At 43.9% G+C, this 25,865-nt stretch overlaps 1 pseudogene; it reads right to left on the reverse strand.

Moving 5' to 3' along the window:
* Window positions 1–1,225: 1,225 nt before the first annotated feature.
* LOC122945971 lies at window positions 1,226–12,596 on the reverse strand (annotated as a pseudogene).
* Between the last annotated feature and the right edge of the window lie 13,269 nt (window positions 12,597–25,865).

The following is a 25,865-nucleotide window of genomic DNA, read 5'->3' on the forward strand; positions in this document are numbered from 1 at the left end:
AAGGATGCAAATTCTCCAACATTTTGCTAACAGAAACCGATGGGTGCATCGCAATACAGGCTAGCCGCTAGAATACTAATTTTCTCTACCTCTCCCTATGTAACCAATAACTGTGGTCAGAAAGGAGCCTTCAAGTGCCTCTCGGAATAAATTGTATTCCTTAAGTGTCTCTTTAATGAACACTTATAAATAGCTGGTTTCCACGAGTTGGGTGTGTGACGGAGCAGTGTCTACTCTCTGCGCAGAGGCATTATGAATCTGCGGTGACAGCTGTGGATCTCTATTTGGTTGGGTCAACAGGAGGCCCTGGCGGGCTTCACGATGCCATGTGTGTGTACAGCCGGTGTCAGCGGGCACAGTCTCAAATAGCTGGGGAGGTGGCGCAAAGGGCTCGGTGCCTGTCAGTAATTGTAAAATATCTCTTGGCAGATTATGCAGCTGTTTGTGTAAAATGGATTATCATGGAGACCGCAGCAGAAGGTGTTGGGCATAGAATTACTGTAGCTTTCTAGCCCGGAAGCAGTCCATAAATCAGGTGTGCATGTTATGTATATATCTAACTCTTGTCCGAGCGGATATACAGCGCAGGCTGAGCAGCATTACTGAAAGTCGGTCTATACGTAGAGGGTTATAAAAGATCACACATTATATTTATGGATTGAAATACAGAAACACCTCCACAGGCCATTATCATCATGTATTTCAAGTTATTACCCAAAGTATATTGACAGATATCTCTTTATAATATCGCTTTTCATTTGTCAAGGAAGGAAAGGATTGGTTGCGTTGAGTTTCAACATGTGTCAAGCATCGGCTTCCTCCTCTCTCCCCATTTCCAAAAAAAACCTATTTAATAAAGTAGATGAAGCAGTACTTTGTGAGGTTTGTACACAGCAGCTGATAGAGGGGAGTCATAAGTGGTGGACATCTACTCCATAGGACACATGGGGTTGTCTATATGGGACAACCCATTTCATTTATCACACACTCTTGCGAGCTCTAGAAAACTGCTATCGTAGTGCAACAGCAGACGGCAACCTTAAAGGTAATGTATTCCACCAGTAAAGTGCGTAGACAGCTTCTCAACGTGGATTGCATTTTATTTATTTATGAGGCCATTTAATGAACAGACAAGACTTTGACATTAGAAATTACAGGAGTGTGAAGGAAGAAAACCGCATTCTGCCCTTTTCTTCCTGCGGCCTTAGGCTTGAGATGGGATCGCTCACTCGCTTTCTCCCTTCTGTAGAGGAAACATGGAGTTAGTTTTTCTCTAGCACTGGAATAATGTGATTGTTACATTATATTAGACAACAGGTAGACATGCAAGTCATATAGTGTAGAAATAATATATAGATACGAGAAAATTGTCCTGTACCTTGCCACCAATGTCGCGGCTCTTTGCTCTGAGTTTGTTCACTTGGGACTCGGCAATATCGGCTCTTTCCTCGGCTTCCTCCAACTCATGCTGGACTTTTCTGAAGCGGGATATGTGGGCATTGGCCTGTTCCTCCTTGAAGCCAAAATAAAATAAAATTCAGTGATACTGAAAGCCTACAACAGTTTTATATTTAGCCTCATGGTCTCTAAGCCAAGTACACCCTACTAAAATAAATCGCGTCAAAGCTATGATTAAAAGAGCAGTATGAGTACCCCCTTGGAGACATGGCATGTACCCCCAAATCTTCAGTGTACCACAGCCTAGGTTCCAACACATCCACTCTATAATTGATGTGATTTAGAGCTAGACCCGTTAGTCTCTAATGTTCGAACTGGCATTTTAAAGTGTGCCTATACTGTATTCATCCTAAGAAGGCCACACTAAATTAAGATCTTCAGGTCATAAAACCTCTGGAATACTTTAAGGGGTGCGTGTGTGGAAGTACACATATAAAGGCATGTAGACAATGTGCAAATAATACCCTTCATGTGATCAACTTACAGATTCCTCAGCCTGCCTCTTGTAAGCCTTGACCTTCAATTGGAGCTTGTCTACCAGATCTTGAAGTCTCAGAACGTTTTTCCTGTCTTCTTCACTCTGTTAAAAGAAATGGATGCATTATATTTTTCCATAAGAGATCTTGTTTCCGCTCCTAAACCATCCCTTAGTGCTTGATGACTGTACCTGGTAGGTGAGCTCCTTGACGCGCCTCTCAAATTTGCGAATTCCCTTGATGGACTCAGTAGAACGTTTCTGTTCAGAATCAAGCTCGTTTTCCAGCTCACGTACCTAAGACAAGGTGGTCATCATTTTTACTGAATGTATAAGTTACTAATTAGGAGACACTGATACAATTTGTACAGTATATTGTAAAAGAATGACCAAAAGTATGTATACAGTCTATGTAACATATAAGCCCTGGCAATAGGGTCTTGTTCTCTCGTAAATTGGCTATTTCAATGACCACATGTCTGTATAAAATGAGATTTTTTTTGCTTGAATTGGCAAAAAAAAAAAAGACTAACCCTGGATTCCAGTTTCTGGATCTGTTTCTTTCCACCCTTCAAGGCCAGTTGTTCTGCTTCATCCAGACGGTGCTGAAGGTCCTTCACTGTCTGTTCAAGGTTCTTCTTCATTCTCTCTAAGTGGGCGCTGGTGTCCTGCTCCTTCTTCAGTTCCTCTGCCATCATGGCAGCCTGTGGAAGACATACATTTATTCAAATTTTCTCCACGTGTCTACTAATCTATTATGTTAACAAATTACACTAATTGCCAGTGCGACACAAATCAGGGAGAGCAAACACAATACATACATCAGTGATTGCCTTCTTGGCCTTTTCTTCTGCGTTCCTAGCTTCTTGGATTGCTTCCTCCACTTCAGTCTGTAGTTGACTGGTATCATTCTCTAACTTCTTCTTGGTGTTGATAAGGCTTGTGTTCTAACAGAAAGAATACATCTTATCATCCTTTGTCTTCTCATGTTATGTTGCACCCAGGAAGAAGATCTTTATAGAACGTCTTACCTGGGAGTGAAGAAACTGAAGGCGTTCACTTGCATCCAGAAGTTCCTGCTCTGCCACCTTACGGGACCTTTCTGTCTGTTCCAGAGCAGAACGGATCTCCTCAATTTCAGCCTGTTGCAGGTTGTTCCTACGTTCCACAACAGCCACTTGTTCTTTTAGGTCTTCCTGGCTCCTGATAGCATCATCCAGCTGTAGCTGGGCATCCTTAAAGTCAAAGAAATAGGAAAGTGACATTTAGGAAGAGTAGGCATGTTTAGTTTTATCACTGCAGAAAAGTTTCCTTGACTACAATAAGAAAGGTGTATACAACGTTAATGTGTAGACCATCAATTGCAAATGCGATCTCACTGGCACATCTGGTTGTACCTTCAGTTGTGCTTGCACATTTCTCAGCTGTTTCAGTGCCTCCGTTGCTTGACGATTGGCATGGCTGAGCTGAATCTCCAGCTCATTCAGGTCTCCTTCCATCTTCTTCTTCAGCCTCAGAGCGTCATTCCTGCTCCTGATCTCAGAGTCCAATGTGCTCTGCATGGTATCAATAACTCTCTGGCTGTTCCTCTTCAACTGCTCAATCTCCTCATCTTTCTCTGCAACCTTCCTGTCCACCTCAGATTTCAACTGGTTCAGCTCCAGCTGGATGCGAAGTATCTTTGATTCTTCATGTTCCAGAGATCCCTATAAAAGAAAGAGACAGTGAGTAAAGGTAGATAAGAGTTTACGATGGCTGATGCCTTGATACAATGCCACCATACCTCAGCTTCTTCAAGGGCAGCATGCAGATCGCTCTTTTCCTGTTCAACAGCTTTTTTGGCTTTTTCCAATTCATGCACAGTTTTTCCAGTCTCTCCGACCTGTTCCGTTAGATCTGAGATCTCCTCTGCATAAGGATAAACAATGTGGATGATGAAATGTTAATTGTGCTTTTTAATTGGAGAACATAAAGCAAAGTTGACGGTCTCTAATACTCACGTTGTAAGTTCTTGTTTTCCCGTTTCAGAGTTTCAAGTTGTTCCAAAGCCTCCTCATATGCGTTCTTCATCTTGAAGATCTCTGTGCTTAATGAACGGGCATCTTTTTGAGCTGCCTCCAATTCCGCCTGACCCTCTTCAAATTTTTGTTTCCATTCTGACAAAACCTGTTAAGTTAAAATTTATGTTAATCAACTATGAAATAAGAAACTTCTAGAACTATTGAAGTCTAAGTACTTTTTGTCATATTGTGTTCAACCTTATCAAAGTTCCTTTGCTTCTTGTCAAGAGCAGCAGCTGCGCTATTTGCCCTCTCAACATCAACCATCAGGTCCTCAACTTCAGCCTGGAGCCTTTGTTTGGTCTTCTCCAGGGAGGCACATTTGGAGTTTACAGCTTCTACTTGCTCCTCAGCTTCCTGGAGACGCTGTGCAAGCTTCTTCCTGTAGATGAATAGTGAGAAGATGAGTTATTCTTCCTACACACCATGGTTTCTGTCTACATGACATATATTGGGTCATACTTGGCCTCTTCCAGCTCCTCTGTGCGCTGAATGGCATCAGTTTCATATTTGGTTCTCCACTGGGCAACTTCACCATTGGCCTTGGACAAAGCTCTTTGGAGCTCGACCTTTGCTTCTTGCTCCTCTTCATATTGCTCACGGATTAAGTCACAGTCGTGGCGGGAAGACTGCAGAGCATGAGCAAGGGCGTTCTTGGCCTGTAGATGAAATCAAACCATGACAACAAATCACCCCTCACATGATTTTTAACTCCTTAATGCAATAATACTATATTTTTATTTAAATTCTTGTAGAATTTATATATACTTTTTCTTACTTTGGTTTCTTCCTCTAATTGTCTCCTTAATTCTTCAGTCTGCTGTGTGAAAGCTTGTTTCCCTCTGGTCAGCTGAGAAATCAGAGCATCCCTTTCTTCAAGTTGACGGGACAATTCACCTGAAGAAGACAAAATTTATGGTCTAAATTCCTTCATGATAACTTAAGCCAGTCCAGTATTATATCACTTTTATATTTATTGTTGTTTTTCACTTATCAGTGACTGTTTTCTATAAAAACACACCATTTTCAGTCTGGAAACGTGCTTTTTGGGTCGAGAGTTCATTGATAAGACGCTTGTGCTCATCATCTTTAGCCTTAAATTCACTGAGTTGGTCTTCAAGGACACGGCTCACTTTTTCAAGGTTGGCCTTTAAGGATAAGTCCCAGTATTACTTTTGTGAGAATTTTAAATAGTACATAGACTAACATATTTCTAGAGGATGATTCTAGTACCTTAGATTTTGAGATATTTTCCAAGTTGCTGGCAAGGTCATCAATTTCCATCTTCAGCTCGCTCTTCTCCTTTTCCAGCTTCTGTTTAACTCTCTGGAGATTATCAATCTGTTCTCCAAGTTCAGCGACACTGTCGGCATGCTTCTTGCGCAGGGCCGCAGAGGTGGCTTCATTCTGGAGGGTGGACTCTTCCAAGTCACGTCTCAGTTTCTGGAACTCTGCCTCACGCTTCTTGTTCAATTCAATCTGAGCTGAGGTTGCTCCTCCAGCTTCTTCAAGACGTTCACTGATTTCCTCAAGTTCTCTGGACAAGTCAGACCTTTGCTTCTCAACCCTGGCCCGAGCAGCACGCTCAGCTTCTATCTCTTCCTCCACCTCTTCAATACGGGCCTAGTACAAAAGAATGAAATACTAAAATACAATCCAGCTGATTACCAGGAGCCAAGACATCACTTCCCCATGATATCAATATACCTGCAGCTCCTTGATCTTTTTCTGCAGTTGAGAACTCAGGGACTGCTCATCTTCAATCTTTCCTTGTAGCTGGCTTAGCTCAAAGTCCTTTCTGCATTTGAACACCAGCATGAGTACACATGCACATTGTAAAGATATGGCGGCAGATTCATTTAAAAAAAAAAAAAAAAGCAAATCACTCACTTCTTTATTTTTTCCTCAGCTTGTTGTTTCTCATTTTCTAGATCCATAATAGACTCTTGGGCCAATTTCAGATCGCCTTCAAGCTTTCTCTTAGCTCTTTCAAGATCAAGACGAAGTTTCTTCTCTTGTTCCAATGAGCCTTCAAGCTAATACAATTATTGGTATTAAATTATAAATCATTGCACACACCTCACTGAAAATGTTGATAATTTCCTTATTCCATTCTAATACTATGACTCACATCATCCACTTGCTGTTCCAGCTTGATTTTAGCTTTGGTCAGAGAGCTGACTTTGTCCTCCTCAGCCTGCAGGTCATCAAGCGTTTGCTGGTGAGCCTCTTGGAGCGCTTTCTTCTCTTTAGATATCTTGGAGATGGTCTCATCCATTGTTGCCATTTCCTCAGTAAGGTTTTTAACCTAAAGGAAGAAGAAGTAAAAAATTTTCCAGTGTAGATGTATATTCATTTAACAGCGTTATCACTTTCATGTTTCTCACCTTGTTTTCAGTGGCATGCTTTTCCTTCTCGACTTTGGCCAAAGTAAGCTCTAGGTCATCAATGTCTTTCTTCAGTTCAGAGCACTCGTCTTCAAGTTTCCTCTTCTTGGCCGTCAGTTCAGCATTGCTTTCCTCCTCATCTTCAAGCCTTTCTGTGATCTCCTTTATTTTGGCTTCCAGATGGATTTTGTTCTTAATGAGACCTTCACACCTCTCTTCTGCATCCATCAGGCTCTCTCCCTTCCTATTGATTTAAAAGTTTTGTACTATTCAAATATTACATTTTAAATCATTTCATGTAAAATAAGCTTGTTTAGAAGACACTCTTACGGATTGCACTTGCAGCAATAAGTCATTCTTTTCTTGGAGAAGAACAACCATTTTCTCCTCCAGTTCTTTCCTCCTTGCATCGGACTTAGTAAGGGCTTCTTTGGTCTTCTCGAACACTTCCTTCATGTTGGCCATCTCCTTTTCAGTCTCGGCACTCTTCAGAAGAGGTTTGATCTTAAAGTACAACTTCATCCATGGCCAGTGCTTCACATTCATGAATGACCTGACGTTGTACTGGATGATAAAGATTGCGTCCCTAGGGGTAAAAACAGCAATTAGTTCTATTTAACATCAAGTAGCACACAATGTGTCCAGTCTATAATGTATTGTGCAATTTTTACCTTCTTTCTACCATCTTTTTGAACTCAACTCGCATCAAGAAACCTCTACACTGAGCCTGGGTGCGGGTGATCAGTTGTGCCAATTTATCGTCTCTCATTTCTTCCAGAACACCCAAAAGACCAGCTTTAAAGAAAACCTAAAGGTGGGGGAGAAACATTCGTAGTTGGTGTCCTATATCCTCCTTCTTTCTTTACTGAACATTTCTATAATGGTTGCAAACTCTACCTTTGTGTGTCCAAATCTGTACTGTGTGTGATCAATATCAATGGAGCCCAGGAGCTTCTCTGATGCCTTTTTGCTGTCAATAAACTCCCCACCTGGAATAGCGCTAGCGTTCAGTATCTTATAGCTGAATAGGAAAAAATAGATCAAATTATATGATGATATGTTTGTGCTCTATAAATTTTTTACTTTAGTTTTACTTTTACCGTTGTTTGAAGTCACCATAGAGGATCCTGCTGGGGAATCCCTTTCTGCAGATTCTAATACCCTCCAGCACACCGTTACATCTCAGCTGGTGGATGATCAGATGATTCTCCATGGTACCTGCAAAGGATGCAATAGAGATCATTATTAACTAGATTGTAAGCATGAGAACAGGTATTCAGTATTCCATGGCAGTGATTATACCTGGAGTCTTGGTCTCATTGGGAATCAGACAACGCACAAAGTGAGGATGAGTGCTCCTCAGGTTAGTCATCAGCTTGTTCAGATTTTCCTGTGGAATGAAATATGTGTAATATATAAAATGTACAGTAGTTACATAAAGAGAAAGGAACCATATACTAGAGAAGACCTAGCATTCTTACTCTGAACAGAGCAGAGACAGTCTGGAAAGAAGAACCCTTCTTTTTCTTTCCTTTTCCACCTTCACTTGCGGCTAAGAAAATAAAAAGGATATTAAACAACTGTTCTTATGATTATAGATAAAGACATCATCTGTATAACACTTACCATCAGCTGCGGCGTAACTGGAGTAGAGGAAGGACAGGAGTTTCACTGAAGATTTCTGGTAGAGGCCAACCACAGTCTCGTTCAGTGGGTCCTTGTTCTTCTCCAGCCAGCCAGTAATGTTGTAATCCACAGTACCAGCATAATGCACCAAGGAGAAGTGAGCTTCTGCCTTTCCTTTACCAGGCTTGGGCTTCTCAAAGTTCTTGCACTTGCCAAGATGCTGGTCATACAGCTTGTTTTTGAAGGAGGTGTCAGTAGCCTTGGGGAACATGCACTCTTCTTCCAGGATTGAGAAGATACCCATGGGCTATAAGGAGAAAGCGGTAGGTTGTTAGTCACCCATCTCCGATTCCTTATGTTTATGTGCTGTGAATTGTTAGAACCAGAACCAACCTTCTCAATGAGCTCAATGCAAGCAGCCAGATCCATACCAAAGTCAATGAATTCCCACTCGATTCCTTCCTTCTTGTACTCTTCTTGTTCCAGGACGAACATGTGATGGTTGAAGAACTGTTGCAGCTTCTCATTGGTGAAGTTAATGCAGAGCTGTTCTAGACTGTTGTACTAGAAAAGTCAACGAAGAGTAGAGTTTAGAAACTGTTGTATTTTGGAAAACAGAAACCATCGACTCTGTTATAATTCTGCTTACGTCAAAGATCTCAAAGCCAGCAATATCCAGCACACCAATGAAGTGCTGTCTTGGCAGTTTAGTGTCCAGCTGTTGGTTGATACGGGTGACCATCCACAAGAAAAGCTTCTCATAAACAGACTTGCTGAGGGCACCGATGGCGTTGTAAACCTAAGGGGAAAAAAAGTCCCATTCTCTTTTAAGACGTCTTTATCATTTCTCTCGGCAAGGAGTACAGAACTCCAATTTATTTTATATGTTTACCTGTTGAACGGTTTGTCCCTTGGTGACATATTCATTGCCGACTTTGACCCTTGGGTAGCACAAAGCCTTCAGAAGATCAGCAGAGTTCAGGCCCATCAAGTAGCCAATTTTATCAGCAACTACAAATGAAACACACAGACTATTTATTCCCTTGGGAAATGTAGTTGACCACTAACATGCAAGTTGGATATACAGCACATTCTACGGAGACCTCTGCAGGGTGTAAGACTAAAGATCAATAGTCAGTTACCTTCAGTGCCATCAGGTTCAGCCTGCTCCTCTCTTTGCTTTTGCTTGACTTTCATGTTCCCGTGGTGCATGACTGCTCCAGTCATCTTGTAGATGCCAAATTTTTCTTCTCCTGTGAAGCCCAGGACGTCGATGGCATTCTGCACATATATATGTACATGTCATTATCTGCTCAGACCTCAAGAAATAATAGACATCATGGAACTTCTAACAATACAAGAAGGTTCCTAGGGATATGACTTACGTCTGTAGCCATCAACTCCTCTACGTCATCAATACTCTTCACAGCAATTTCACCTTGGCTGATGAAGGGGTAGTCGTATGGGTTTGTAGTAAGGACAAGCATTTCTGCAGAAGACAAAAGCATTAGTCCTCAATACGTCGTCAACTCACTATTACCTTAATGTATCTGAATGAACTCACCAACAACATCTGGCTTCTTGTTGGTCAGGATCTGGTAGAAGATGTGGTAGCTTCTCTCAGCTGAAAGCTGGAATGTCACTCTGGACTTTTCTAGCAGGTCTGTAGATGAGTAATTACAGGTCATTGCTGGTCAAAAAACAAATAACAAATGACTAAAAAAAAATAAAACTTACATGTCTCAATATCAGCGGAAGCCAGTTTTCCTGTGGTCCCGAAGTGGATTCTGATGAATTTACCCTAAGGATTGTGCATATATAGAAATTCGCTAATATATATACACATTTTTACAAACCAAGTAGAAGTATTCTGAAACAGCTTCCCTACTCACAAAACGAGAGGAGTTGTCATTTCTCACGGTTTTGGCATTCCCGAAGGCTTCCAGCAGAGGGTTAGCCTGGATGATTTGATCTTCCAGAGTTCCCTAAGAGAAAGCACATGATAATATCCCTATGTAACCAAGATATCTAATGCAATGTACTGTTACACAGCAGTGACCAATACTTATTCATAAACATTATTCATTATCGGCGATTTACCTGCAGCTTGTTGCTTGGCTCCTTCTTCTTTCCTGAATCCCCAACAGCTGCAATTGTTGCAAAGTATTGGATGACACGCTTGGTGTTCACAGTCTTTCCAGCACCAGATTCTCCGCTAATGAGGAATAGGTACATCGATGGTTTAGGGTATCGCGTTCCACAGCAAAACGTTTGAGGCAAATTGTAAAAAAAAAATTCTCTGTATTGGGATCTGGGTGGCTCCTTCACTATGTAGTCCTACAGTAGAGGTCATTCACACAGTATGTCTTAGGCTACTTTCACACTTGCGGCAGAGTGATCCGGCAAAGCGTATGCCAACTGATGGCATTTGTAAGACTGATCAGGATCCTTATCAGTCTTAAAAATGCCTGATCATTCAGAAAAATGCATTGAAATGCTGGTTTCGTCATTTGGAAAAGCGGATCCGGCATTTATTTTTTTCACCTTTTTTTCGGTCTGCGCATGCGCAGACCAGAAGGACGGTTGCAGCATTCCGGTATTTTTTATGCCGCATTGCTATGGAAAAAAATGGCATTCAGGCAAGTCTTCGTTTTTCTGGGCCGTAGCTAAAACTGTAGCATGCTGCGGTTTTATCTTTTGCCTGATCAGTCAAAAAGACTGATCTGAAGACTTCCTCTCCATTCAGAATGCATTAGGATAAAACTGATCAGTTATTTTCAAGTTATAAAAAAAATAAAAAGTACCGCACAGTATATGCGCTTTTCCCCCCACAATGCCTCAGTATGTAATAGTGCAGCAGACTACACTTACCCATACAGCAGAAACAAAAGATGCACCGACTTATACAAGCCCGATGGAGGCCAAAAGAACATTGTTTTGACCTCCATCAGGAGGCCTTTTAATTTGTTTGATGTATGTGGCAGGAGCTTTCCTGGAGCATACAGCAAACGGACACTGCAAGACACCGTGCAAATTCAGCCGATACACTCCTCTACTTACGTAATCAGAATAGACTGGTTTTCACGATCTGAAAAGCAAGAAAAAGACATTGATATGTAAGCATGTGTTAGTGTACGTTCACATATGCGCTAAGGTAATCTGGTAGTCCGGCGCAGGAACGGACCACCAGAGTTATAGTATCTGGCACAGCCGGACCCTATTGAGTATAATGGGATATGACGGCTTTCCTGTCTGAAAGTCAGTATTCATACTGGAAAGTTGTCAGATATAATATCCGGTGGGCCCAGCAGTATCTGGCTATGCTGCCAGAGCAGGCTACCAGATTACCTTAAGCATTTTTGAACCAAGACTAAGTTTTCCAGTACATTTGTCAGATTTTTATATCTTTTCACCAAATCTTATGTAAGCAATGCATTCACCGTTGCATCGACAAATTCATTACCTTGTAACATGAACTGATAGGCGTTATCGGAGATGGAGAAGATGTGTGGTGGGGCTTCTTGACGCTTCTTTCCTCTGTAGCCGTTAACCACTTCGGGGTTGTACACTGGCAGCCACTTGTAGGGGTTGACAGTGACGCAAAACAGGCCGGAGTAGGTCTGGGACAAGGAGAAACGTACAGTCAAGCCATGGTAAGTGCGGTAGCGATCACCAAGAGACCCGCGGGTTCGCACATAGGCTGGTGCTTTTTCCTACAGTGTGCAAGCACAGGCCACTACTGATGGATTGCAGGATGGTCGTAACCATGGAAACAAGCAGTGTATAATGTGATGGAAAAATGAATCCAGCCAGCAAAGGAGGCAATATGGACAATCACAATACATTAGTAAGGGCCTTGTATTAACTTTCTCTACATAATAAATGCTATTTGCTGAAGTGAGAGGACCCCTTTAATGTGGCATACACATAAGATAGCTGCGGGCTGAATGGTTGTTTGGCCAACAGTTAACCATCCTATACACAAAAGCCACAACCCCATACAGATTAGATGGTTGGCTGAAATCGATGGCTATGGGCGGACTTTTCGTTTTTACCCAACCTTTATGAATTTTTCCTAAGACTGATGGACATCTTTAATTTCTCTACTCAGCAGCAGCATTTGCGCCATTTTACCCCAGATGAATTCTGCAGATACTTACGTAGATCATCCAGGCTGCGTAACGCTCTTTGAGGTTATACAGCACAGACGCCTCATTCAGGTGGGTCAGCATCGCCATGTCCTCAATCTTAGTCGAACTTGGGCGGGTTCTGAGGGTTGATCTGGTCTTCCCTTACTGTCACAGTCTGAAAGGAGAACAGACCTCATTCCGCTGGCCGCTCTTCTCATACTCCTGGGAAACAGACTAACTACAAATTTCTACCACTCACCTTTCCATCATCCGTGTCCACAGTGACTTTGCCACCTTCGCGTGAAACTATTAACCCCTTCACGTACAGTTCTTTGTCATCGTGCACGTAGCACGAGTTCTTGGCATCAAACGGCTTATTTTGAGCCTCTAATCTTTCTTTATCACTTTTCCGCAGATAGGAGGCGGCTTCCCCAAAAACCGCCATTTCCGAGTCGCCCATGGTTGCACTTTACTAAAAAAAACAATAGGGGTGGATGAGATTTTTGTGCATTGCAATATACCTATTTATACACACCTGCCGTCGGTGGGATGCGCTTGACATAATAAGGGATACTAAGAAATGTAGGATTGGGGCTCCCCTTCTTGTGATGGATGGGACACCTGTCACCTATGCTGTGGAGGGGGCATACGTTTTCGCTGTGGGACAGCCCCTTCACTTGAGATGTTGCAGCGTCAGGTACGAGTCTCCTAATCAGATTATTGTCTCTATTCTGTGCAGGTCTCATTCCTATGTCCAACCAAATACAAAGTGTTCCCCAACCTTTATCCGCTGCTCCCCAACTGATGAAATTCCAAGCCAGGCTGAAACACAGAAGAGAGAGAGAGAGGTAAGTAGCTGAGAAAGTAGGTGCTATCCTGGTCATTGTCTGAGGCAACGTTTCAGAAGGTGAGGGTCACATACTAAAAACGTCCTAGTTTTTCCACTGTATTTCGGTAGATGACCTCACTCCTGCACAGGGCAGCGGCAGCCATCTTGCTGTAGGTATCTGCAGTGAACGTGGGCCACACATCTAGAGCTCCACAAGAGCAGGACAATCTGAATCAGCCTATGTGACTGGTCAGGGGTGCACCACCAATGAGGTCCAGGTTAGGCAGCACCAGGTAGGAGCAAGAGGGGGGCAGCCGAAGGGCCATGGGCTGAAGGGGAAGGGGTTAGGTTAAGAAATTTCAGTTTTCGCCTCAGGCAGCAGAAAGGCTAGGTGCACCCCTGGTGATGTTGAACACCTTTGTGTTAATGAATACAACAGTACTACGGCAGTAATACCTATATTAGCTAGTGCAAGCTTTCAGAGCGCAGAGGCCTCTTCTTCTTTAGGCAAAATTAACAAATGCCTGAAGAAGGAGCCTTTGTGCTCTGAAAGCTTGCAGTATGATCCTTGCAGGTTATAATAATAAAAGTATCACTCCCGTAATGCCGTTTTATTTATTAGTGCAAAAGCATTAAACATCACATAAGTTTATTTTTCTGGCTAACATGGGACTAGGCAATTTTAGCTGCACATGACTTGCCTGCAAACCACCTAACACATACTGTCAAGCAGATACTCCTGTTTGTGTGGGTTTCTTTAGTTTAGTAATTGTGTAATACCATATGAATTAAATTCTGTTTCAGACGCATGTAGCAAAGAGCACAAATCAGGGGGGGAACTAACTCTCCTTATGGAGAGAGCACCTTAATCAGCTTGAGGAGACTTATAGGCCATACATGTTCCTCTGGGAGGGAAGGGATGCAAATGAGCTCTTAACAAGCTCTGCCTCTAATGCCACCAGATGTCAGGCAGCTATCCTACAAGTCAATGATCAGCTCTTAAAATAAGCCTTGAGACATGACTTTGATATTAAATAAGCCAGCACCTCATCTGCAGACAGCTGCTTCGGGGTGACTGCCCCTCATCAGTGCAGAGCAGAGAGTACTGGCTTAACTGGGTGAGAGGCCTGTGTCAGCAAGTACTCTCTGCTCTGCACTGATGAGGGGCAGTCACCCCGAAACAGCTGTCTGCAGATGAGGTACTGGCTTATTTAATATCCAAGTCATGTCTCAAGGCTTATTTTAAGAGCTCAACACTGACTTGTAGGATAGCTGCCTTACATCTGGTGGCATTAGAGGCAGAGCTTGTAAAGAGTACAAATGCACCATCTAAATCAGAATTTCTCAATTTGTAGCTGCCTGCTGAAGCAAATCTCCCAACGCCGATGTATCCAAGTGCTGAAAGGCTACAAGACCACTGATCTGAGCCCTCACTTCTAATAAAATCATAAACAATCCAATGTTAGGCCTCATTCACACGACCGTATTTTATGTCCGATCTGCATTTTTAGCGTATTGCACACAGACGCATTCATTTCTAGGGGTCTACAAAAAAAATAAAAGTTACACAGATGTCATGTGTGTGCTGCCTGCATCCACAAATGACAGCACATGTCCTATTCTTGCCCATGTTCTGGACAAGAATGAGAAAAAATTGATTTTTACATGAATCCATGGTTTGCAGACCATAATACGGACACGGTCGTGTGCCTGAGGCGACGACGCATTCTTTCCCCTTTTGCACAGAAGGTAAACCCACCACATAGCAGCCACATTTAGGGGGGTCCAAAAACAGCTAGAGGTCCAGGCAGAAAGAAATTAAGCATGTCCAATACATTCTGCATCCAATCCACTAGATTTTGATTGGTTGAAAAAAAAAAGTACATTGTTCTGGAAGCTTAGAGCATTAGTATATAGGTCTGTGATAGCATTAGGCTCTGCTGCTGGCTGCCTTTTCTAGTATATAGGCTACGCTGATAAAACACATCTGTAATTTTTCCACCTTTGCCATAAAAGAAGTAAAATATAAAAAAAATACAAAAAAAATAAATAAAAAGTCAGGGATATCCTAGGTAGGAGAACTTACCCAGAGGAAGACCACCTTTGCCCTGCCTAGTGCCAGGCAGCGCTCTTTTATATACAAGAGTGGGTGATGAACATCCATTTGTTCTGCTATCTATGGGCAGTGCATGCCAAAGGCGGTGCATTATGGTGTAGTTGGAATGCTATTTTACTTTTGTTTTATTGCTATATATAACTTGACTTATGAGAAGGTGTGACTGCTTAGAAAAACATTTGGAATAACTCGGACACGTTCTTAGAGGAGTGGTGTGTCTGTCAGATATAGATGAAGCATTTAACGGGACATCTCAAGGAGATGGACATATTAAGAGATACCCGTGCGTCTGAGGCAATACTTTTATATAGAATCCTGTACGTTTTCGAGCGTTACGTTCATTTTAACCTCAAGGACCCCGTCCTGCTCCCCATAATCTCAGGCTAGAGAATAGTCATTAGACAGATGATCTCTGCTTCAAAGGGAACCTGTCATCTGGATTTTGGGTATAGAGCTGAGGACATGGGCTGCTAGATGGCCACTAGCACATCTGCAATACCCATTCCCCATAGCTGTGTGCTTTTGTTAAAGGAGCACTATGCCGACACTGCGCATGCGCTAGCTCACGCATCGTGAGATTACGGCGCTCTAGCTTTGTGACATCGGGGAGCAAGGAGGACATTCCGAGGATGCGGGGCGGTGCTGGGTTCCTTCACAGTGGACGTGGCTGGACTCATCTCTCAAGCATGGAGGAGACAGGACTCATCTAAGGTTCATTTACATATCTATACAATCGTTTTTTTACCACAATAAAAGCACACAGAGCTATGGGGACTGGATATTGTGGATGTGCTATCGGCGATCTAGCAACCCGTGTCTTCAGCTCTATCCCAAAATCCCGGTGACAGGTTCCCTTTAACGACTATATTCTGTACATCTATGAGCGGCACATTAGCAGAACGGTATTACACCGCTCCTACATCTGTCATTATTTTCAAGGCTGAAAGTTTAAGACGTTTTCTGGAGTCAGGAAATAAAGCGTATTTATTATGTAATTACAACTGATGCAACTTTTATTACACCTTTAATTTATTCGTTCTTTACAATTTTTCCAGATCTTCTGTCCTGGGTCACCTGTGGATCATACAGGTACAGGCATCAGCTGTGTCCGCTAGACGCAAACGTAGTAAGCACCGAATCAGCAGCAAGTTTCATAACTTTTCAGAATACAGTGAGTAACCTTTGTATACAGCGGTACAATATTTAAGCCTCTGTTCACATCTGTGTTGTGGCTCCTGTTATAAGGGGAGTCATAACGCTTTTGCGGATCCGACATGCAATGGACCCCACTGACTTATAAAGGTGTCCTTCCCTTTCGCTGCATGCTGTGTTACGGAACAGAGCTACCAATGGAGGCTCCAGACAATGGGAAAACATCCAGGGCAGATGCCTCAAAACCAGTATGATTAGGCACCGTCATCTTAGGGTACTTTCACACTATGCGTTTTTCTTTTCCGGCATAGAGTTCCGTCACTAGGGGCTCAATACCGGAAAAGAACTGATCAGTTTCATCCCCATGCATTCTGAATGGAGAGTAATCTGTTCAGGATGCATCAGGATGTCTTCAGTTCAGTCACTGAACGGCGTTTTCGACGGAGGAAATTCCGGATTAGTTGCAGGAGTGCGGATCCGGCATTAATTTATAATAAAATGTATTAGTGCAGGATCTGGCATTAAAAATACTGCAATGCCGGACCCGTCCTTCCGTTTTGTGCATGCGCAGACCTTTAAAAATGTGAAAAAATATATATAACGGATCCGTTTCTCCGGATGACATCCGGAGAGACAGATCCGTTCTTGCAATGCATTTGTAAGGCTACTTTCACACTAGCGGTTTTCTTTTCCGGCGCTGAGTTCCGTCCTAAGGACTTAAATCCGGAAAATAACTGATCAGTTTTATCCCCATGCATTCTGGATGTGGATAAAACAGGATGCATCAGGATGTCTTCAGTTCAGTCTTTTTGACTGATCAGGCTTTTCAGAAAACCGTAGCATGCAGTATTTTTACCTCCGGCCAAAAATCCGGAACACTTTGACTGAACGCCGGATCCGGCCTTTTTCCCATTGACTTGCATTAACGCCGGATCCGGCGCCGTGTGTTCCGTCAAAGCGGATTCGGCTTTTGCATGTTAAACCCGAAAAATTTGATAAAAAAGTTAAAGTCCATAAATGGCGGATCCGTTTTTTCCAATGCATTTTTTCATTGTGATCAAAATCCTGATCAGGATTCAAATGTAATCCGTTTTCACACGTTTTCCCGGATCCGGCGGGCAGTTCCGGTCTCGGAATTGAACGCCGGATTCAAACAACGCTAGTGTGAAAGTAGCCTAAGATGGATCCGCGTCCGTCTACAAATGCTGTCCGTTTGCATGCAGATTGCCGGATCACTCTGCCGCAAGTGTGAAAGTAGCCTTACATCTATAGGTGCTTAAAGGGTTTCTACCACCAGATTTGGTCCTATTTAGCTGACTGACACTAGCGATGTGCTAGTGTCAGCCGTCCATAACAGTGTTCTTACTTATCATCTGTCTGCTGCCGTTCACCTTAAAAACGTACTTTTATAGATATGCTAATGAGCCTCTAGGTGCTATGTGGGCGTCATTAGCACCTAGAGGGCTCCGTCCACTAACCATTTCAGCCGCCCATCGCGTCCCTCCAGCCCGCCCTGCTCCTGTTGATTGACGTGAAACTTCTCAGTATCTCGTACCAATTAGCGCGCCTGCGCCGTGCGCTTCGGTATTCTCCCGGCGCCGGCTTCCTCACTGCGCCTGCGCCAACTACGTTACAGTGAGGAAGCCGGCACCAAGAGCGCGGCATTCACTCACTGCGCCTGCGCCAAATACAGAGGCGCACGGCGCAGGCATTGGTATGAGATACTGAGAAGATTCACGTCAATTAACCGGAGCGGGGCGGGCTGGAGGGACGCGATGGGCGGCTGAAATGGGTAGTGGACGGAGCCCTCTAGGTGCTAACGACGCCCACATAGCACCTAGGGGCTCATTAGCATATCTATACAAGTATGTTTTTAAGGTGAACGGCAGCAGACAGATGATAAGTAAGAACACTGTTATGGACGGCTGACACTAGCACATCGCTAGTGTCAGTCAGCTAAATAGGACCAAATCTGGTGGTAGAAACCCTTTAAAGAGGTTGTACAAGATTACAAAAACAGTGCCACACTTGTGGGCAGGCTGTATATGGTATTGCAGTTGTGCCTCCTTCACTTCATAGAAATAAGAGGCAATGCCAGACAATCCATGGACTGCAGGAAGCACACATGTTTTCTAATTCTGTGTATGCCTTTTTATTTAAAACTTTACTCTTTACCTGTAAGGATATGTTCACATGACGGATTTTGAAAATCTGCATGTTTTTTAATACGATATATCTACTTTTTTTTAACCGATGGGTGTTTACTTTAGTACAAAACCACAGATTTGCGCTTACACGTATGGAGCAGTTTTCTTACGCTTTCCGATCATTTCAGTGGGAGATTAAGCGTAGTAGACTGCTTCATTTTTCCATGTGAAAAAAAAAAAGTGCTTCTTCCCACTGAAATTAACGGGAGGCTGTTTTGAGACCGCAACGCTCCCAAAAACTCTGTGTGAACTGTCCCGAACACTTCTTGAGAGCTACAAAGACCTGAGACAATATCTGTTTTATTTCCGCAGATGGTGTTGGGCAGCGATGATTGGTTGGAATTTCTCATTGCCTTAAAGTCTTAAGGTATTTGTCCCTACGTCTCATAATGTACAGTACCGGTTATATTTGTCTTTGAATTTAGGTCTTCATTATCACATTAGCGGGGGTCTAATTCCCGGCTGATCAGCTGGTTCAGGGAGCCGCTGCGCTCCCAGCAGCTTTCCAAGGACAGCGCCATACATCGTATAGTGGCTGTGCTTGGTATTGCAGCTCAGCCCCATTGACTTTATTGGGGCTGATCTGCAACTAGGCCATATGACCGATGTACCGTGATGTCCCTGGCCTCTTCTAGCAGCTGATCAGTGGAGGTCCTGGGTGTCCCACCCCTGCAGATCCGATACCGATGTACTAACCTGAGGAGAAGTCATAAATGTCTTTTCCTGGATAACCCCTTTAAAGTGAGTTTAGTTGCCAATATAATGTTATTGGAGCGCTCCCTCTCCTAAAGGAAGGAGTTGTAATAACACAGCCGCAGAAGTGCCGGGAATTCGCATTCTCTGCCTGCGGGATGCAGAAGCTAACACAATATAGGTGCCTTTCACATAAGCTTGTGCCCTACGGGTGAAATGCCCTTGCACCATGACAGCATAGGTTGGCAGCACATTTGACATTACAACGTCTACTGTGGAGTTCCTAACTATACCATTAGAGTGGCCCCCGGCCGCTACCTATGAATGCCAAGGAGACTTCACACGAGGGAAACAAGATACTGTAATAATATTTTGCCAACAACATTAATAGGTATTGGAATGCTATGTGGAGGGCGGCCAGGGAGTAATGGGAATTAATGGCATTCATCAGAATTGTCAACCAGGGGCACAACTCCATTTTTTATTCCATTCCAAGTATCATCATCGAGCGGATGTGTCACATCTCCTGGAACGTGGCAGCTTTATCTGGCACTCGGCAGGAGTTACTTGCCAAGCACACCAGTATCTTGTGTCCTTCCTTGGACGGTGGTCACACTGTGCCTAAACCCTGTGCTTTCAGGTTGCTGGCAGCATGGCTCCATTTAATATTCTACACCTAAGCCTGAATCAGACTCTTGCCAGACATCCCGTGAAGTGTCTCTGACCTTGGTCTTGACATCAAGATGCCCAGTTTTAGATCTCCTTGAAATTCAATCGGAAACTCGTGGGCTCCCTTCCCCTCTTGGCTTTGACACTAAGTAAATGCAAACAATCTTGAGCCGATACCCGATACCCACCTCCTCCCCATGACATATGTGCTCTATTCTAGGCTCGGCATGTCTGGCAGACAATTAGGAAAATACTTAGCCGCCTTCTCAGCCCGTCTCATCTTATTAGACACATCTTCAAATTAATCACATGTGAGATTTATGCCGCGTTTCATAGCCGGCAGGAGACTCGCACAGATATCAGGGGCGCTCCCAACAGTTCTGTTTCCTGCTCAAGGGGCCAAGAAGGATGAGCAACATCTGGTACCTGTAATGGGGGGGGGGGGGAAGGCAAATCCTGGAGCCGAGGTAATTAATTTCTCTTTATTAGGAATAATATCTTCAGGCTGAAGAACCGGAGCTTCTACAAGAGTCCAGCGGAAATGACAGGGTGCAAAAGTCATTACTGAGAGTGGGAACAACTAGCCGATGAAGAGAATACCACCTGCAGGACAGATCTACGCTCTCCGGGGCTGCCTGACCTTGAGAGCTAAGTAATAGAACATCTGTATAGCAACATGGCCTGACCGAAATATATCCACAGACTACACCAGCCAACATGGTCAGTACAGACAGAAAGCCTGCGCTCCCCACGATGGCGGAGAATACTGGAGAGTCATGTGGGTATGGTATACCTTCTGTAATAACACAGTATATGAAGGAATGCAGCATTGATATACTATGCATGTATATGATTAGTGTGTCTGCATGTGGGGGATGAATATATGGCAAGAATACACATTAGTATACATTGCTGTGCATAAAGTGTGTGGCCTTAGTATGTATTGTACATAGCACCTCTTCTCCTTAAAGGCGTTGTCTCACTTCAGCAAATGACATTTACCATGTACACAAAGTTAATACAAGGCACTTCCTAATGTAGTGTGCTGGTTTGATTCATTTTTCCATCACATTATACACTGCTTGTATCCAGGGCTTATGACCACCCTGCAATCCAGCAGCAGTGGTCGTGCTTGCACACTATAGGAAAAATTGCCAGCGTCTTTTGTGACTGGGACCGTGGAAACGCACTTAGGTACACACACACACGCAGCAGCTCCCGTTCCTCCCTCGTATCTGTGCTGCAGCGGTGGCCATAACCACTGGATACAAGCAGTGTATAATGTGGACACTCACAATACATTAGTAATGGCCTTGTATTAACTTTCTCTATGTGATAAATGCCTTTTGTCAGACAACCCCTTAAAGGTGTCCATAGAGCTTATATAACTGTCAGCTGAATGCTTGACAGGTATACTTTCCAACCCCCTGTACACGGGCATGCTCGGCTGAGCCCATGTGTTCCCAATAGGAAGAAGGTAATAAGATGCTGTTTCTGACGGCAGCTTACGCCCATGAGAACACGGGATCTGCCATGCCGAAATCCAGCATATACGATCTGCAGAGCTTCATACAACTCTGCTGCATGTTCAGAAACTCAACACTTTAGATGTACTGGCCCTTTAATGTTTATCTAAAGTAGTAAAATAGTCATCTCCAGTCCTGTCCCCTCATGAGACACAAAGCTGTCTCACTGGAGGGACCTGTCATGTATTATGACTCTGTTCACACCCTCTGGAAGTGAGGACAGAGCCATAAATACACATGTAAACCTGAGAGACCGCAGAGGTCTCCGTGAGGGCAGCTGCAGGGTCACTCTCCCGAGAGGTCTCTTACTGTGTGACAGAGGTCACATACTGTTGTTGTTTTTTCAAGGACTCTCTAGAAAAGAGCGGCTCCTCACAACATAGTTTGGTGTTCAGCCTCCATGGTTACTTTTTTTCTTCACCTGCGGTGTCTGAAGGCTCGGCTCGTAAGTTACGACTCTCCGTCGTGACAGGTGAAGGACTCTGGGCACAGGACGGGAATGTCACACTGAGCGCTAATCATTTATTTGTTTTTGAGTGCACATATAGCGATATAGCGTATGGTGCACTTATTGCCCGGTTGATCAACTTACTTGCAGTGTCCAGATTATAGCGCTTATATTAGCAGATAGAAAGAAGCGTCACGAAAGTCCTGCACACCTTGAATCAATGTCCAGTATGGCTGCGCATAAAGAATAACTGAGTGAGGTAGGGTATGTATATACCTTCACCGGGAGCGGAGGGAGCTATATGGTTAATTATCATAGATATGAGTTCACTCACATATACAATCGTTCACCCGTCTTGCTTGTGCTGCCGTATGCCTGATTTCTTTTACTCACACAGCAAATGAGCGCAAATTCGCTTCTTACCGGTTGTCTGAGGCTTCGTCTATAGAGCAGTACCTGTCGGAATCAGTGTTTGATATGGCTTATATGTTGGCGGCCTCATGAATCGCCTCTCACCGGTGCTGGAGCTTCGCGCATGCGTAGTGTAAATTTCCGGACGCCGAGGTGTAACCTTTCGTATACTTTTGTTGCAATCTGTGATGTAAGAAGCGCATTTGCGCTCAAGCATACGGCAGCACAAGCAAGACGGGTGAACGATTGTATATGTGAGTGACCTCATACGTGTACATCACCAATCTATGATAATTAACCAATATGACTCACTCCTCTCCCGGTGGAGGTATATACATATCCTACCTCACTCAGTTATTTGTTATGCGCAGTAGATTTAGTGACAAAAAACTGGATCTAGGAGATTATGGGGCCCCTGTGTCCACGCTCACACACAGCCCCACTCATATATCGCGCCCATATCTCTAGCATCCAGTGACGTCTCCTTTGAGGTAGATGTTCTATTTTTTCATCTTCTCCATTCAGACCAGGCCGCCATGATGATTTCTTTCAGCCATCTCTTATCTCATCTCTGCAGAGTTTGACAGACAGACATCTTATTTTCTTACTTTTCCTCCCACCTTCTTAACATCCCATTATGCACCCCCAATACTGAGACGCTGTGCCCCCCAAAACTATACTGTAGAAATAAACCCCCTGAAAATACTAGTTACACACAGATAGAGCCCCCATTAATAATTATTGAAACACAATGCCCTAAAATATAACTGCACCCAGCAAATAGAGCCCCTGACACTAATTGTGTAACCATAATGTCCCCCAAAAAGAACTGTGCTAAGCTGATACTGTGCCCGGGCGCCCCCACAGTAATAGTGCTCCCCAAAATCCCAGCAATAGTAATAATTCTGTGCCAGAGTGCACTTAGTAGTAATAGTGCTCCTACAGTGCCCCCAACAGTAATTGTGTCCCAAAAGTAATAATGCTCCCATAGTCCCCCAGTTGTAATAAAGCCCCCTTATAATGTGCGCCAGTACAAAAAAATGCTGTGTTGTGTGGCAGTAAAAAATAAAATAAAATACCTCCTCTTAGTTCCCTCCTGTGATCCAATGACCCGTACTGTGTGCCACTACAAAAAACACTTCAGTTGAGCGAATGTGCCCATAGTTCCCCTATAATTTGTGCCCGCAGAAGATGCCCCCATAGTACCCTTCATAATGTGGCAGTATAAAATGCCCCTATAGACTGCCGCACATACCGTAGATGCCCCCATAATGCTTCTCTCCCCCCCTTCCCCATAGTGGCACCAAAATGGGTGCCAGTATTAAATGCCCCTATAGTGCTCTTTTCCTCCCTTCTCCATAGTGCCCCCCCATAATGTGCCAGTATATAGGGCCCCCATAGTGCTTCTTCGCCCCATCTCCATAGTGCTCTCCCCCATATAGGCCCCCTCCCCCTTCTTGCCACAATATACTATAAATAATAAAAACAATAAACACATATACTTACCTTATGTGGCTGTCAGCGATGCGATGCAGGCCTCTTCCAACCTGTGTCCCGCTCTATGGCTCGATTATGTCATCGGGCCGCCTGCGCTAGCCTCTGATAGGCTACAGGCCAAGTGCCTGTAGCCTATCAGAGGAACGGGCAAGGGAGACACCTCTCCCCTGCCCCGTTTATCTGTATTCCTGTCCTGAGGACGGCGATACAGATGAATATGGAGATGAGCGCTTCCACAATGGAGGTGCTCATCTCCACTCCTGCTGCTGCCACCACCGCCGGGCCCGGAATGTTTCACATTGCTTTAATAAAGCTCATCTGGCATGAAAATAGTCTCAAAGTGCACTTTTGCTCCAGATTTTCTGCATCTCATGCGATGGCGTATCTGGCAGGATTGCAGCAGGTCTTCAGTAGTGTTGAGCGAACTTCTGTTTTAAATTCGGCGCCTAAAGTTAGAGTTCAGGTATCCCTTTGTGGATTCTAAATTCCGTTATGGTCCATGGTAGCGGAATCTATAACGGGATACTTCGATAACCCAAACACGAACTTTAGACGCCGAACTTAAAACACAAGTTCGCTCAAAACTAGTCTTCAGCACTGCAAAGGATTAAAGCTGCGGCCTGAACGGACATGCTGTGGACTCAAATCCTGAAGTGCAAGTCCTTTCTCTGAAATCTCACCGGCTTTGCTTGTCCTGCGGGGAATGTGAAGCATTTACACTACCTGTGAACCCTCCCGGATCATGTCTGCTAATAATAATATCAGTTTCCTTAGGATCTTACCAGCCGCACATGGACCTTCCTCCCGCCTCTCATCCCAGGTCCTCTCGTGTTCTCCCTGCTGTTTCCTGCCGATAGACAATATGATCAAAGTACAAAGATGCAGTATTTTTAGTTAGGCATTTCCACGCTGCCTTTATGGTTGTAGGATGTGTCACATCAGGTAACCAAATATTTTTGCAGTTTCTGTATCGCTTCTTTCCTCTTTCTAGGTATTGTATTTTGTGATTAAATGTGACCTGCAATAATAAACAGCATGAGAATACCTGTGGCCCCCGTTCATGTGGACAATGCGCTGGATAAACACAATTTACTGGAACTGGGATAGAAATACATGTGTGTATCTTTGTGTTTCCTACTATATACCTTTTATCCTGATTGCGTAGCAGGGCTGCCATAGAAATGAATGGGTTTACATATCTCGCACAGTTGATGCGACCGCCACACGCAAAAAAAATAAAAAATCTGGAATGCCCTTCATTCCTATGAGCGCTCTGCTACACTGCGGTCTTTGGTCGCAAAACGCCGTGTAGACATACCCTTAGGCTCCATTCACACATTCGTATGTATTTTGCGGACCGCACATCGCCGGCACTATAATAGAAAATGCCTAATCTTGTCTGCAAGAATAGGACATGTTCTATTTTTTTAGGAAACGGAATTGCGGACCCGGAAGTGCGGATTCGCATTTCTGGATCCGGGCAGCACATTGTGCGGCCCCATAGAAATGAATGGGTCCGCAATTGCGGACGTGTGAATGGAGCCTAAGTCACAGTAGAAAGCTGCTAGGCTAGAGTAACCCCTGTCCTGGCAGACACACACTGTTATTTTCCTTTCTATATTATGCATTTTTTACACAGCTCAGGCTTCACAGAGGTGAATGGGACATGTGTGAAAAAACGGAAGGCACACGCTGAACGCAATTGCAGACAAAACTTGATTGAACTTGCTGCAAAACCATCAGTTGATTCCTGAACAGATCCTGACACAATCACTCATCTGAAAGAGGCCTTAGGGTATATAGAGGTGACAAACGAGGCCCCTGTCTTTTAGAGCGATGATGAGGAGCAGCTTTCGCTCCACCGCGTCCACTTATTGCATATACTGGGCAATGATTACGGACGGGGACCTGCTTCACCCAAACTGGAGATGCCCTTGTGGAAAACCAAAGGCGCATACATAAAAGCCACAATGAAATATGACATGGGGGTGAGCAGCGGTATTATAGTCATTAGCATTTCTAAAGCACCAGAGCCTGGGGGCCACGCGTTTCATGAAAACACTTATTAAACATCACATAACATATAAAATTAGTGAAGGCTCTTCCTGCAAGGACGTTATAATCAAAACTCCACAATCCGTCCTAATGTCATATTCCAATGGAGACAGCAGAAAAATGAAG

Source organism: Bufo gargarizans, chromosome 9, assembly GCF_014858855.1.
Source record: "Bufo gargarizans isolate SCDJY-AF-19 chromosome 9, ASM1485885v1, whole genome shotgun sequence".
NCBI classification, from domain to species: domain Eukaryota; kingdom Metazoa; phylum Chordata; class Amphibia; order Anura; family Bufonidae; genus Bufo; species Bufo gargarizans.